Below are 14,712 nucleotides of genomic sequence, written 5' to 3' on the forward strand. Positions count from 1 at the left end.
AAGAACATGGGAGCGCAACCTATGAATGTTTCAAAATGTTAATTTACTCTTATTCAGACTTGGAGCCCAGGCACTAACATGGTTATCTTTAGACGTTACTCCAGCTAGACATGCACTAGAATAATGCGGTAGGGGGGTTGTCAACTAGATACCAGGGGTTAACCACAAAAGATTTGTGAATGTCCTTCAGAACCGTGTATTCAACTCCTTTCCGTGTGAATTTGTCATTTGCCCAATGATGCGAACGTCCTTATCCATGATTTGATCAGACATGAGCCCGGATCTCATTAAATTCTCATCAATAGTAGTATTGATGGCCAAGAATAGAAGCTGGAGGGTGGACGGTGGTCACGCGAAGAGATAGTTAGTTTGCGCAGGGGGTTCACGGTGATCCTGCTTAAGCTCACCACCCTCAATGAGAAATTAGTCCTGGAGTCAGCATCCCAGAGAAGGGACCACTTTGTCCTGCCCAGATTAGCTGACTGGTGCACGGAAAGGTAACCGGGGATCCCAGAACTCTTACAGGTGAGGGAGTGAGGAGGGGTGAAGAGGTGGAAGCACAGAGCAGGCAAACATTTTATGGAATTGTATTTCATGCCATCCTATGTCATTTCATGCTATGTTGTTATGTTATGTTATGGTATGATATGCTATGTGATTGTGTTATATTAAGCTATATCTTTTTTTTATTATACAATGCTATTTTATGTCAGGGTATTTACTTATTATGCCCTGATGTATTTATGACCTTTTGTTTTGCTAGGGTAGGTTATGCTATTTTACATTTGGTTTATGACGTCAGGTTGTGCCGTGCCCTACCGTGTCCTGTATTAGTCTATAGTATTGTGTTATGTTAGACTGATATTTTAGGATGTTAGATTACATTTTGACACATTATGCTGTACAATGCTGTTATATTACTATATGATGCTATGTTATGACGTTTGGATATTAGCTCATGTCATATCATGATGTGAGGTCATGTGTTGTTATATATGCTATAAATCCACATCTTTAAAATACCTGAAAGAGATATGAAGCAGCAATGTTCTATTGATACTATCTGTGAAGTCTTGGTTTTGAAGAGATATTAACGCACACTCACATACGTAACTAGCGATGAGCACTACTTGTTGTATTATTTTAACTGAGGTTTGTGTAGCATTGTTCTGCCATCAGTGTGGCCTCGCAGCGCTGTGGGTTCGGGTACCGTCACTCCCATGTTTCGAGAATTCCGTCCCTGAGTCTGTTTTCTGTTTCAGTGGGGTCACCCGCAGTGTCGGTGTTTATATGAGTAGGAGACCCCTCAAGGTGATCGTTTATCAGTTGTGTGGACATGCGCTCCCTAAGTGGTGCACCTGTGAGTAAGATCCAGACACGCTCCTTCCTGACACCATCATTTCCACGAGATTCCAACAGGTGCAAGTCTCACATTCTCAAAATATCCATAACGAGATTGTTGTGAGTCGTAGGTCGATCCACCAAAATGCCAGGGGTATGCGAGCTCAAGTAAAGCGCTCTGATACCCGATATCTTTGGGTCAGGTTCGCGCTATATAAAACTCCACGTCACGGAAACCTTTAACTGCACCAAGGCCGTTTTGGGCGCCCTCCCATGACCCCCTTCTCGGATTCCCCTCTTCCCTAGGGCAGAAGTGCCCTCATCTCTCCTTAGCCCCCCTTACATACATTTCATTTATTTTAAATCACTGGTAAAGACTGGCTTTACTAATAAGAATGTATATATATCTAAACAAACACTTTCAGCAACATTAGGAATAGATACTAAAAGACTGGGGAGAAAAACAACAGCCTAACTTACTTTATACAATTTGCATGCAGCTATTTGATGACAGTTTGTAACAGTCTCTGTTCTATATCAGGGTTGTAACTTAAGAACTGAGGTAACAAATGAATCTCTGTGACAAAAGCAGTAATCCACTCAGCTATCCACATAAAATACAGATCTGTGATCTGCAGGATACGCGTTCTTTGCAGCAAGCACATTAACCCTCTGCGCTGCTTCATGGCGAGCCCAAACTGCCACTCTGTCGTGTACCCCACAATGCTTACCTCGGCTGTGGAGTGATTCCGCAGGGATGACAAGAGCGCCCGCCCCTGCACCCACCTACCCCCTTAAGGACAGCAGAACCCAGCAGGGATGAGATGGAAGCAGGGAAGGGAGCCAGTGGGAAGGCAGGAGGCGGCGGGTTGGGTCGTTGGACGGTGGCTGGAAGACAGGGAAAAGGACCTAGTTAGTAGGTAACCCCACTCTCTCTTGTTCCACCCCCGTAATCCACACACAAAGAAGAACCTCGTTGTTTCCTCTATCGAGGACTCACCAGTGTTGGACAGGCTACGGGCCTTAGTCCTTATGCCGCTCCGGGCAAGGAAGGCGAGGGGCTGTAACGCTGATCAATGCCCTCCAACTGTACCTCGCTTCTGAAGGCGCACGACGGCGCTTGGACAAGGTATGTACGGGCTCTTCCCCTTGGTTTGTGGTGAAGCAAAATAAGGAAAACCCAGAAAGCGCTCCTGCGCGATGCTAACAAAATAACTACAAGGCACTCCTGCGCGGTTCTAACAAAATAACTAAAAAGCGCTCCTGCGCGGTGAAAACAAAAACAAGCCCCGCAACACTCCTGTGTTTGCTAGGCTCCAGTTGTGGAGGAGAGGAATTACCTCGCCTCGATGTTCGGCATCGATCAGTCAGAAGGCTTCCCCAACGGTTCTTCAGATGAAAGGGTCGGCTCTTGATCGGCGCGGCTGGGCTCCGGATACGATCCCCGCTCCTCGGGAATCAAGAAGGAATTCGAAGCGGTGAGTTGGCGGGAAGACGCGATGATATGCGTTCTTCCCGGAAGTGCTTCTCATGACCTTACGTCCGTGGTGAGGACTAGACCGGGAACCTGCTTCGGACCGGAAGTGAGTCTCCCGGTTCGTGTCTGTGTGTGTGGATGCGGGAGCGCCGGCAAATGCCGCGACCATGACACACTAGACACAACTCCCATCTCTCTCTCTCTAGCAGGAACATTAATCACAAGAGTTGTCATGACATTTTTAATGCTGCCTGAAAGCTGGACACACTGCAACTCTGCAGCAGGTTTTTTTTAAATTGTTAGTTATTGCTAAACACAGCGCCCCCTTGAAGTCAGCGCCCACTTCCCCAGGTCAGCGCCCACCGCGGGTGCACCAGTCGCACCACCCTCAAGCCAGTCCTGCTTAGCACCTCAAAAGCCTCCTGTTTGCTTCTGTAGAGCAAGGAAGTGGATGCTATTGCAAGGAAACAGGACTCAAGAGTCCATGCTTACTGTCTGCTACATCCATGGTTTTCATGACCTCTGAGTCCATGGATAGAAAGTAGAAGTGGCAGGAGGCTTGTCATTCTTTTGTCGGATTTGCTATCTACTGGCTCCCGTTGAGAGAAAAGACTTAAAGCATGCACAATGAGATATGATACATACTGTACGCATATTTGCGTTTGCAATGGTTGCACCTCAGTCACACACTCACACACTGGTCCCTGAATTGCCTGGTACATGACCTTGCTGTTGCTGTATTGCTTACGCTAAGGAAGACCTCACTGAAGGCTTTCCTTGCACTGAGAGGCACATGTCTAAAGCTGTCACACAATTGATGGATGGAATGCAGAACAAATCAAAACATTCACCCCCAGTCAAGAGATCTGGGTTAAATCCATCATTCTTTTGCTCACCATGCCACCCCAGTTTAATGTATGACATTGTTCTGTATTCTGCCCATCAACTGTTCTTTTTGCATTTGTCACCTCAAGTGGGATGGGTATGCCCAGACGTGGGTCCCATGCTCTCCATGCCACTGGAGTCAAGCTATCCTGGCTGATGAGTGGTGAAACCCCAAAACCGGTCCCAGGATGCTTATTTCCAGTCCAGGGAGGACCTGGCCTGGCAGTTCGGGCTGGACGGTTCCCATTGGGTGCAGGGTCAAGTCTGATGTGCATATGGCTTGGTTCAAACTGGAATGGCATGGGGAGCAAAAAAACGATAGATTTAGGCCCAGATATCTGTACTGGGGTGAATGTATGACATTTTTGTGCATTCTGTCCATCAATTGTTTTTTGTAATTAATTGGTTGGGCATCCCTTGCAGGAATGGAACAGGAAAGGCAGATGAAAGGTTGTCTCTTCCTCCAGAGAAGTCCCTATACCCACCAACTCTAAAAACATCTGCATGCCTGCTAAATCTAGACCAGCCACCAGAAGAATGAGGTAGCATCTGGGCTAGACATCAGCTGTAGGGTTAGGCATCTGGACCAAACGTCAGCTGTACTTTTTAGCATTTGGGCCACACACCATTTGCATAATTTAACAACAATAACAGGCAGCAGCTGGTCCTGTAAACTTTTGGGCAGACACTGGTCGAACGTGTTAACATCGGAGACATACATCTGCTCCAGGACTAAGAACTTGGGCCAAATATCAGCTAAATCAATGGTACAACCAACGCCCATTGCCAGTGTTAGTTGCAGGAGGTAAAACTATTGCTTTAGTGACTGTTCTGAACTCGTCTTTATCAGTACATTTCATTTTGGGGGATACTCTGTATTGGTTTACCATGTTCTTCACTTGTAATATCAATAGCCCCTTTTTGTTAACATGTGTGAAATGAAATGCTCTGTTGGACCCTGTAAGATCCAAATTTCTAGCAGCTAGGCTACACATGGATTTCTATAGCAAATTCAACAACGGACAGTGAACGGCTATAGCTCCTGCTTGAATTAAGCTTCAGTTTCTCAGAGAGTTTTGAGTGGTGTGAGGCTACTTTCTCAAAGGTGTTGCAGTTACTAAGGTTGATTAGATCATTGGTATGTTGGGAGCTCCATTGAAAGCAATGGAGTGCTACAGACTTCTAATGACTGGTAGAAGCCCGGAGTTCCAACATTCCAATGTTCACAGCTGTCGCTGTGAACAAAGGGCCTCATGAAATCTCAAGGTGACAATACTATAGACTTAGAACCTGCTGTAGCGGGCTCTAGCACCCATTAAAGGTCCTCTCCAGCATTAAAGGCCCCAGCTGAAGGCGAGGGCCTTTAAGAAGGGAGCGGGCCTTTGATAGACAGTAGCACTACAGAGGGCTCTAAGGCTATTAGAAAATTCCAGCCTTAGAGGCAGAATGTTATAATTTGTAAAATAAAGGCCTTTCATTCACAGCAACAACTGAGAACAAACATTGGAATGTGGAGCTCCGGGCTTCTACCAGCCATTAGAAGCCCGCAGCACTCCATTGTTTTCAATAAAGCTCCCAACATTCCAATGTTCTAATCAACCGTATTTTCACCTTAGGTCATTACACAGACCTTTGCCATAGCTCTCTCACTGCAGTAGCTAATGTTTTGGTGCCCTGTAATAGAGGCTGAGAGCAGGGCCGGACTGGCTACCGGGCATTTTTGTCAACTGCAATTCTGGGGCCCGATTTTACTGCTGTGGGGGATGATTTATGGTGATGGGGACCTGCATTTGCTTCTAAGTAAAGAAAGCAAAACTAATGTTTTTAAAGCATACTTTAAAACCATTTGGTTTTCCATTCTTTATTTAGAAAGACCTGGTAGCCAGTCCGGCCCTGGCTGAAAGGGGGGGATCGAAGGCCAGCACCAGCTGGAGGTAGGGTGGGGGCTGTTGTAGGATGAGTTGATGTTTGAGGAGAAAGCAGCGACCTAGGCAGGTGTTGGAGATCAGGGCTCTGAAGGTGATGACGTTGAAGCAGTGGAAACAGAGAAATTAACTGACCCCAGCAATAAATAATTTTTCAATTGAACTCCATCCAAAACAGAAAAAAACAACACTTAGGACAACAGCATAGCATTAAGAACATCAAAAGTGAACTAAAGTGGGCTTTTCGCCAGATCCCTGAAATGTCTTGGTATAGAGTTCCAGGAACCTGATTCCAATGGAAGAGCCTCCCTGCTTTGTCAATGGAGCGGAATATATAAATGCTGGGGTACAATACAATACAAAATATATGTAAAATAGGGCATTTTGAGCACAGTTACATTTCAAATCGTTTTATTTACCACTTCACAGCTAGGTGTTTTCTGCCCCTTTTTAGCTATTTGGCCCCCGTAACATTTTGTACACATATAAGGTATTGACGCCAAATTTATGTCCTTTTCTTCCAGCATCCTGAGGATTCTAAAGATACCCAGGGTTTGTGGATTCCCCTAGAAGGGACCAAGAAATTAGCCAAAATACAGCTACATTTAATATTTTGGGGTGGAAAAACGTGCTGCACAAGGAAGTGTCTTTTTTTCCCTGCAAATGATATCAGCAAAGGTTTGAGGTGCTACAATCACCACATTCCCAGCTTTCAGGAACAGGTAGACTTATGTCAGAGAGCCAACATTTTCCACACAGTTTTGGCATTTTTCCTATTATTTGTGCTTTCAACCTCCTTCAAAGTTAGTGGTAGAAATTGGTGTACACCAATAATGGATCGTGGAAAGGTATACAATTCTGAAAAGTAGACAAACTTCTAAATTCAACTAGAGGTCATTTGTGTTGATCCTTCCAGGTTTTCCTATAGAAAGTAACAGTTGAAATAAAAAAAATATTGAAATTGAGTTGAAAAAAAACAGCCATTTGTGCCTATATTTTCACCTGTAACTCCTTCTAAATATGACCGATTTGTGAAAGCAATATACCATTACGTCAATAACTGAGCTGTGCCTTGCAATGGTTTTTCATTGTGTACTGGGTATACAGAAATTCATTTGGTAAAATATAAAAGAGTGAAAAATAGTTATCAAGGATACCTATGTATGGCCGAAATGGGAATAAAATATAGAGTTTAGAAGCAATGGTATTTGCATATACCCGAAATTGTGGGTACCCATACTAGCATGTGAATTAGAGAGAATTTTCAAAATGACTTCTTTTTTACACATTGTCTAACATCTGGAAGGCAGAGTTGCATAGAAAATCAGTTGGTAATAACACTTGTTCTACTATTCTGTATTCCCCTAAGTATCCCAATAAAAATTGTACCTCACACTTGTGTGGGCAGGCCTAGTGCCCGCGGCAAAAAACGGCTCAAAATGCAACTTTGTCGCATCACATTTTTCCAGTGACATCTGACCCTTATTTTGCAATGCGCCTAGCTGTGGATTTTTGACCCTTGCACAGCTGGCACCTATGGAATCCTAGCAAACCTGTACATTTTCAAAACCTAGGCATCCAAGGGAATCTAGGATGGGATGACTTGTGTGGCTCTCACCAGGTTCTGTTACCCAGTACCCCTTACAACCTCAAACTTTGTAAAATAAAACACATTTTCCTCACATTTCTGTGATGGAAAGTGCTGGAATCTGCGAGGAGCCACAAACTTCCACCCACCATTCCCTCTGGTCTCCCTATAAAAATGATACCTCACTTGTGTGGGTAGTCCTAGTGCCTGTGACAGGAAATGCTCCAAAACGCAACGCCGACACATCATATTTTTCCAGTGAAATCTGATGCTTTTTGTGCCTAGCTGTGGATATTGGAACCTAGCTCAGCTGGTACCATGGAAAACCTAGCAAACCTGTACATTTCTAAAAAGTAGATATCCATAGGGATCCAGGATGGTTGACTTGTGTGGCTCTCACCCAGTTCTGTAACCCAAAACCATTTGCAAAGATCACAATTTGTAAAAAAACAAAACAAAACAACTTTTCATAACATTTCTGTGATGGAAAGTTCTGGAATCTGTGGGGATCTACAAATGTCCACCCACCTAGCATTTACCTAAGTCTCCAGATAAAAATGCTACCTCAAATGTATGGGTATGCCTAATGCCCGCGACAGAAAACACCTCAAAACGCAGCATGGACATATCAAATCTTTCCACTAAAAGTTTACCTTTATTTGTAATGTGCCTAGCTGTGTATTTCGTACCCTAGCTCAGCTGGTACCTGGGGAAACCTAGCAAACCTGTGCATTTCTGAAAACTATACACCAAGGTGAATTCAGGTTGGGGTGACTTGTGTGGCTGTCATCAGGTTCTGTTACCCAGAATCCCTTGCAAACTTCAAACTTTGTAAGATAAACACAAACACAAACGTCCACCTACTCAGCATTCCCTCAAGTCTCCCAATAAAAATGGTACCTCACTTATGTGGGTAGCCCTAGTGTCTGAGACAGGAAACGCCCCAAAATGCAACGTAGACACATCACACTTTCGAGTGAAATCGGAGCCTATTTTTGCAATGCGCCTAGCTGTGGATTTAGGACCGTAGCTCAGCCAGCACCTAGGGAAACCTAGCAAACCTGAACATTTTTTTTAAATCTAGACACCAAGGGGAAGTTAGGATGGGGTGACTTGTGTGATTGTTATCAGGTTCTGTTAACCAGAATCCCTTGCAAACTTCAAACTTTTCCAGAAAAAACAAATCTTCACATTTCTGTGATGGAAAGTTCTGGAATCTGTGGGAGCCACAAACGTCCACCCACCCAGCATTCCCCCAAGTCTCCCAATAAAAACGGCAACTCACTTATGTGGGTAGGCCTAGTGCCTGAGACAGGAAGCACCCCAAAATGCAACGTGGACACATCACACTTTCTAGTGAAATCTGAGCCTTTTTTTGCAATGCGCCTAGCTGTGGATTTAGGACCATAGCTCAGCCGGCACCTAGGGAACCTAGCAAACCTGAACTTTTTTAAAACTAGACACCAAGGGTAAATTATGATGGGGTGACTTGTGTGATTGTTATCAGGTTCTGTGAACGAGAATCCCTTGCAAACTTCAAACTTTTCTAGAAAAAACAAATCTTCACATTTCTGTGATGGAAAGTTCTGGAATCTTTGGGGAGCCACAAACTTCCACCCACCCAGCATTCCCTCAAGTGTTCCAACAAATATGGTACCTCACTTGTGTGGGTAGGTCTAGTGCCCGCGACAGGAAACACCCCAAAACGCAATGTGGACACATCAAATTTTTCCAGTGAAATCTGACCCTTTTTTGAAATATGCCTAACTGTATATTTTGAACCCTAGCTTAGCAAGCACCTAGGAAAACCTAGCAAACCTGTACATTTTTAAAAACTAGACACCCAAGGTAATCTTGGATGGGTTGACTTCTGTGGCTCTCACCAGGTTCTGTTACCCAGAATCCCTTGGAAACCTCAAACTTTGTGAAAAAAATAATGATGTTTCTTATATTTCTGTGATGGAAAGTTCTGGAATATGCGTGAAGCCACAAACTTCCACCCACCCAGCATTTCTCCAAGTCTACTGATAAAACTAGTACCTCACTTCAATTTCAATTTCAAACAACTTTATTCAGTTTTCAGCGATTAAAACCATAAAAGTTACCAATACATAAAATCCATAAAAAGTTTACACAATTCATCACATGGTGGACCATTGAAATAATACGCAATTCATCACATTGTAGTCCTGATTCAAATAGGAGCCTATAAAACAATATTAAGTGCACAATTCCTTCAGCCCTTTAATTGAAGCAAGTCCTAGCCTTTACAGCAGATTTTAAACAACTAAGGACACAAAGGATACAATCTTCATGCAGCAGTTGTAAATAAATAAGCGCTGGGCGTACCTGCTTAAAATTCAACCTCTTTAAAATAGGGCTAATAAAAGTTTTCCGGTGGACCTCATAAAATTTACAGAACATCAAAAAACATAGCAAATCCTGTTTGAGACTCATGGTCGCAGCCACGGGGTGCTAACAGCTGTTCTCTACAGCTCCCCCGTGGGAATGCCAACAAAAAATGAAAGAGGACCAGGCGAAATCTAGTCAATAAAAAACGTTCATATGTCCTAAAAACCCGCAATAAATACGGCTCAGTCAATAGAGTTGTTTTCAGCATCATAAATTTCCGCACACTAGATTTCCTCAGTTCCAGTTCTTCCCTCTCTCTTATTCTTAGATTGATAAACAAGGTTCTCAGCCACCCCACATCCTTTTTAATTACCAATTCCGGATTGGTGTACAGTTCTACTCTTCCTAAGCGGCCAATACTACTCTTGATGTATCTGAGCTAGGGTATGTGGTGGGCGTAATCCAGAGTCATGCACTCTTTCAGTATTAACTGGTTCAATGACAGCCCTTTATTGAGCCAGATTTTCAGCCAGAATAATAAAGGGCGGAGTGCCAACATATCACTCAAATAGGACACCCCCAGGTCTTCATGAGCGGCCATGTTAGATGTGCCACAGGGCACACCCAAAAAGCTCTTCAGGAATACATTCTCAGCCACTTGTAAAATATCTGCAGTAACATGCCCCCAAATTTCACTACCATAAGAGACCTTCGCAACACGCTTAGCCTGATATATTTTCAAAAGAGCTGCGATCCGTCTCTTGCCCAACTTAGAGGCAAAATTGAAAATAGCTGTGTTAAGCCGTACTTGATCTCCCGTCTTTCTTTGCTTAAGGGGACCCCACTTCATCTGATCATCCAATACAACCCCCAGGTACGAGAAGGAGTCAGTGCGGGGAACCTTAGCGGATCCTACCCTGAACTGAAAAATATTTTTTCATGCGGAGGTCCACCTGCATGACATAAGATTTAGAGTCATTAATCGAAAGATCCCGATCCACCATAAAGGTAGAAAAGGAGTCAAGCAGCGTTTGTAGCCCCCTCGCGGTCCTAGATATAAGTACTGCGTCATCCGCATATAATAGAACTGGCAACCCACGTCATCCTACCAGCGTATAATCAACCTCTGTCCTCAATAGCTCTCTTTCCATCTCATTGATATACAAATTAAATTGAAAGGGGGCCAAAATAAACCCTTGACGAACTCCTCTCCTTATTTAAAAATTACGGGTGACTCTTGGGTCCTGCAACTATCTGACATGGGCCTTGGTTGCTCAATGAAGATCTAGAAAGGCAACAATGTTATTGTCAACCCCACTAGCCAACATGGACTGCCAACGTTTAATTCTGTTCACACGATCGAACGCGGAAGACAAATCCATGAATGCTAAGTAGACAGTACCAGGGCGGTAACCGTATATTTGTTGAGGATCATACATAAGTTGAGACACTGGGCCACAGTGGACCTTCCAGGGCGAAACCTGTACTGTACGTCTGACAAGATGGAATATTCCTCCGCCCAATTTGTCAGCCTATCTAAAAGTACCCTACCCACCACCTTGACCACCGAGTCCAGGAGAGAGACAAATCTATAGAAATAGGTGCTCTTCAATAGCCTTTTTTGAAGACTGGGACTATGGTCACTAATATGTGCATCTACAGCACTTCCACCTTCATCAATAAAAAAACGGCTATTAATAATACTCCAGAAACTTGAGCTGTTTCTCAGGGTGCTTGCCTCAATTGCCTCCTCCATGCTTCCTCCTTTAAAGTGGATTTGCGTCTACCCAATTCTAATTTATATTGTCTTCGACATAATCTCACCAAGGTCGGGTCTCGTGGGCTACTATTTAGAGCTGCCCGCAATTTCCTTGCTGCCCGAGAGCAGGAGGAATCAAACCATCAAAGGGTCTGCGCTACCTGCCGGCATGCCGGTGTGCTTAAAAACTCACTTATTTTAGCAGAGATGGTATTACACAGCAATCTGAAGATCTTGCAGACAAACTGATACAGAGAGCATACCCCAAAAGGGTAGTTAACAGAGCACGCAAAAGAGTCCGCAATACACCACGTGAGGTCCTTTTAGAAAGGAATGTTAGACAATCTGGTGATTGCTTGCCTGTTGTCATGATGTTTGACCCCTTGACTTCTAAAATTCGTCAAGCGATGAGGAAACATTGGCCATTGCTGTCCACTGCTGATTTTGAAATGCCACAGCCCAGATTCGCATTTAGACATGCGTGCAATTTAAAAGATAAATTGGTACATACGTGACCTTTGCAAAAACCGAAAATAACAAGGATGCCGGCTGGACACTACCCTTGTGAGGGTTGTTCTGTATGTAAACTGACTGAGAAAACCAGTACTGTACAGTTGAGGAGGGGTAAGATGTGGCACTTAAATAAGTTCTCCAACTGTAACACAGTGAATGTGATATATAGACTCACATGTCAATGCGGGCTCCATTACATCGGTTTAACATCCCGCAAGATTAAGGTCCGCATCCAGGAGCACCTGAACACTATTAAAACAGGAAAATTGACCACACGTTTGGTGCAGCATTTCTGTGAACAAAAACATGACTATCGAGCACTAAAGTGGGTGGTTTTAGAAAGGGTAACAGCTGGCATTGATTGTATGGACAGGATACTGGCAGTAAAAGAAGCACGCTGGAATTCTTTCTGTGAAAGCGGACCAACTGGGTTTAAATGATTCCATTGAGTGGAAAAAAGTTAGTAGATAGATATGTAATAAGAAATGTTGTCCCCACTCATTTAGGAACATTGGTTGCTTTCCGAGGTCTCGGCGATGGTTGTTGTCGGGATTTATGGATATGAGTCTGGAATGTGCTGAAACAAAATAGTAAGTATATGATTTAGAGAAGTACGTTTTAAGATTTACTACCATTGATGATAGAAGATTTTTTCAAAATAAATAAATAATTTGAAAAGTAAATGAAACCGAGACAGTGATTTTACTTGGAAGGTCCTTCTCTGGACTTATGGATATAAGTCTGGAGTATACTCGAATAATGTATTCAATATATATGGCTGAATAGCTGAGTTAAAATTCATCACTATTGATGGCACATGATGTTTTGAAAATAAAAATGTTATGTTATTAATACTTTTAGAGCGCACGATTATCCTAGGGTGTCCTGGCGCTAAGCACTGATTACCTGCGATAACAAGGATCTAAAACTGGGAAAAGAACCATGTCTTAAGGTTTTTCCTAAAATAAATAAAATCAGAAGCATTTCTCAAAGTGAGGGGGAGTTCATTCCAGGCCTTGGAGGCACCATCCACAAAACTTCTACCTCCCCAATTAGTTTTCTTAAAAGAGGGATTTTTCACTAGCTTGGCACCAGTAGACCTAAGAGTTCTGTTGGGGATATACCATGAAAACTTATTTTTGAGGGCCTCAGGACCTGTTCCATTCAAGGCCCTAAAAACAATACACAGCTCCTTAAAGCGAGATCTCATATGAGTAGGGAGCCAATGCAGTGTCTTTAGTTCACCTCTGACTAAAACAAACCTAGATGTCCCAGTCAACAATCTAGCTGCTGCATTCTGAACTACCTGCAACTTGTTCAGATGTTGTTTTTGCATATTGAGATATAGACTGTTGCAGTAATCAAGACGTGACATTATTAGTGCAGTCACCACCGTCCTCAGACTCCCTTCAGACAGGAAGAACGTAATTTTCCTAATCATTCTGAGAACCATGGAGCATGCAGACGTCACCTTGCTCACCTGGTCCCCCATGGTGAGTTTATCATCTATCACCATGCCCAGGTTTTTAGCTTTCCTGGATGGTATAGGACAGAGACCAAGATTCTCAGGCCACCATTCTGGTGTCCACATCCGGAGATTGTTACCGAATCTCAACACCTCAGTTTTAGCTGAGTTGAGTTTTAAACAGTTAGCAGACATCCATGTTGAAATAAATCCCATACATTCATGGAAGCGTGCACCTGTTTCCATTTCAGTTCCCTCCATCACTGACAACACAATTTGTGTGTCGTCTGCGTAGGAGGTGAGCTGGAACCCAAAGGATCTAATAATGCGGGCCAGGGGTGCCACATAGATGTTAAAAAGTGTGGGGCTAAGAGCTGAGCCCTGCGGCACCCCACATGGCAAAAAAAAGGGTTCAGAGATGTTACCGTCTAGTTCAACTATTTGTGACCTGTCAGTCAAAAAGAAGTTTAATAGTTTCCAGGCCCGGCCACATATCCCAATCTCAGATAACCGGTTGAGTAGTACCTTATGGTGAACCATGTCAAAGGCCGCGGATAGGTCTAATAGGATCAACAACGCATTCCCTCCCTTATCCACGGCCTCACTGATTTCCTCAGTTGATTTTAGTAGCGCCAGCTCAGTGCTATGGAAAGCTCTGAACCCGTATTGTGATGGATCCAGAGAATTATTAAGATGAAGAAAGTCACTGAGTTGCCTATTTATTGCTTTTTCTAGCAGTTTAGCTGGCAGAGGAAGTCTAGAAATTGGTTGATAATTCATTAGGTCCTTGGGATCCAGAGACTGTTTTTTCAATAACGGAAGAACTGAGGCTTTTTTCCATAAGTTTGGAAAGATTCCAGATGAAAGTACATGCAAACAGTATCAGCAGTCTGCTTAATGATCCACACTGGACAGGGATCACTCGGGGCACCAGATTTGATACTGTTCAACAGTTTCAAAGTATTACACCTTTCCAAAGGGGAAAAATGATCCAATGTCATGTCCGGGGGATGTGGGTTTTCCGATTTTTTTAAATTCAAATCAGTCTGGCTTTTATTTATCAGTCCCAACAAAGATAAAAAAATCGTCTCCACTTTAGACTTAAAAAAAGCAGCAATTGTGTTGCAGAAATCAGGAGCAACATGATCTCTTGGCATATTGGGACTGGACAATTTAATAACCGTTTTAAAAAGTTCCTTAGAATTAGATTGGGCCTTGGTTATTTCTAAGGAAAAATACTCTTTCTTGGCTAACATGAGAGATTGCTTATATTTGGAAATGGCTGTTTTAAACTCTATTTTGTCTGACTCAGCATAGTTGTTACACCATTTCCTTTCAGCATGTTTGCAAATTATTTTTTTAGCCTTAAGCTCTCCAGAGAACCAAGGTGTGGTGGGAGAGGTTCGT

The 14,712-nt window shown here is 43.3% G+C and overlaps 1 protein-coding gene across 2 annotated transcripts in view; it reads left to right on the forward strand.

Moving 5' to 3' along the window:
• Positions 1-417: 417 nt before the first annotated feature.
• LOC146854882 (sodium- and chloride-dependent GABA transporter 1-like) overlaps positions 418-14,712 on the forward strand; it is a 510,325-nt gene continuing 496,030 nt past the window's right edge. Inside the window, exon 1 of one of the 2 annotated variants that reach the window (XM_085652291.1) lies at positions 418-525. The gene's annotated coding sequence lies outside the window, so the exon portion shown is untranslated. The remainder of the gene's footprint in view (positions 526-14,712) is intronic. The other variant, XM_085652290.1, reaches the window with a different exon arrangement.

This window comes from Triturus cristatus, chromosome 4_1 (genome assembly GCF_964204655.1).
Source record: "Triturus cristatus chromosome 4_1, aTriCri1.1, whole genome shotgun sequence".
NCBI classification, from domain to species: domain Eukaryota; kingdom Metazoa; phylum Chordata; class Amphibia; order Caudata; family Salamandridae; genus Triturus; species Triturus cristatus.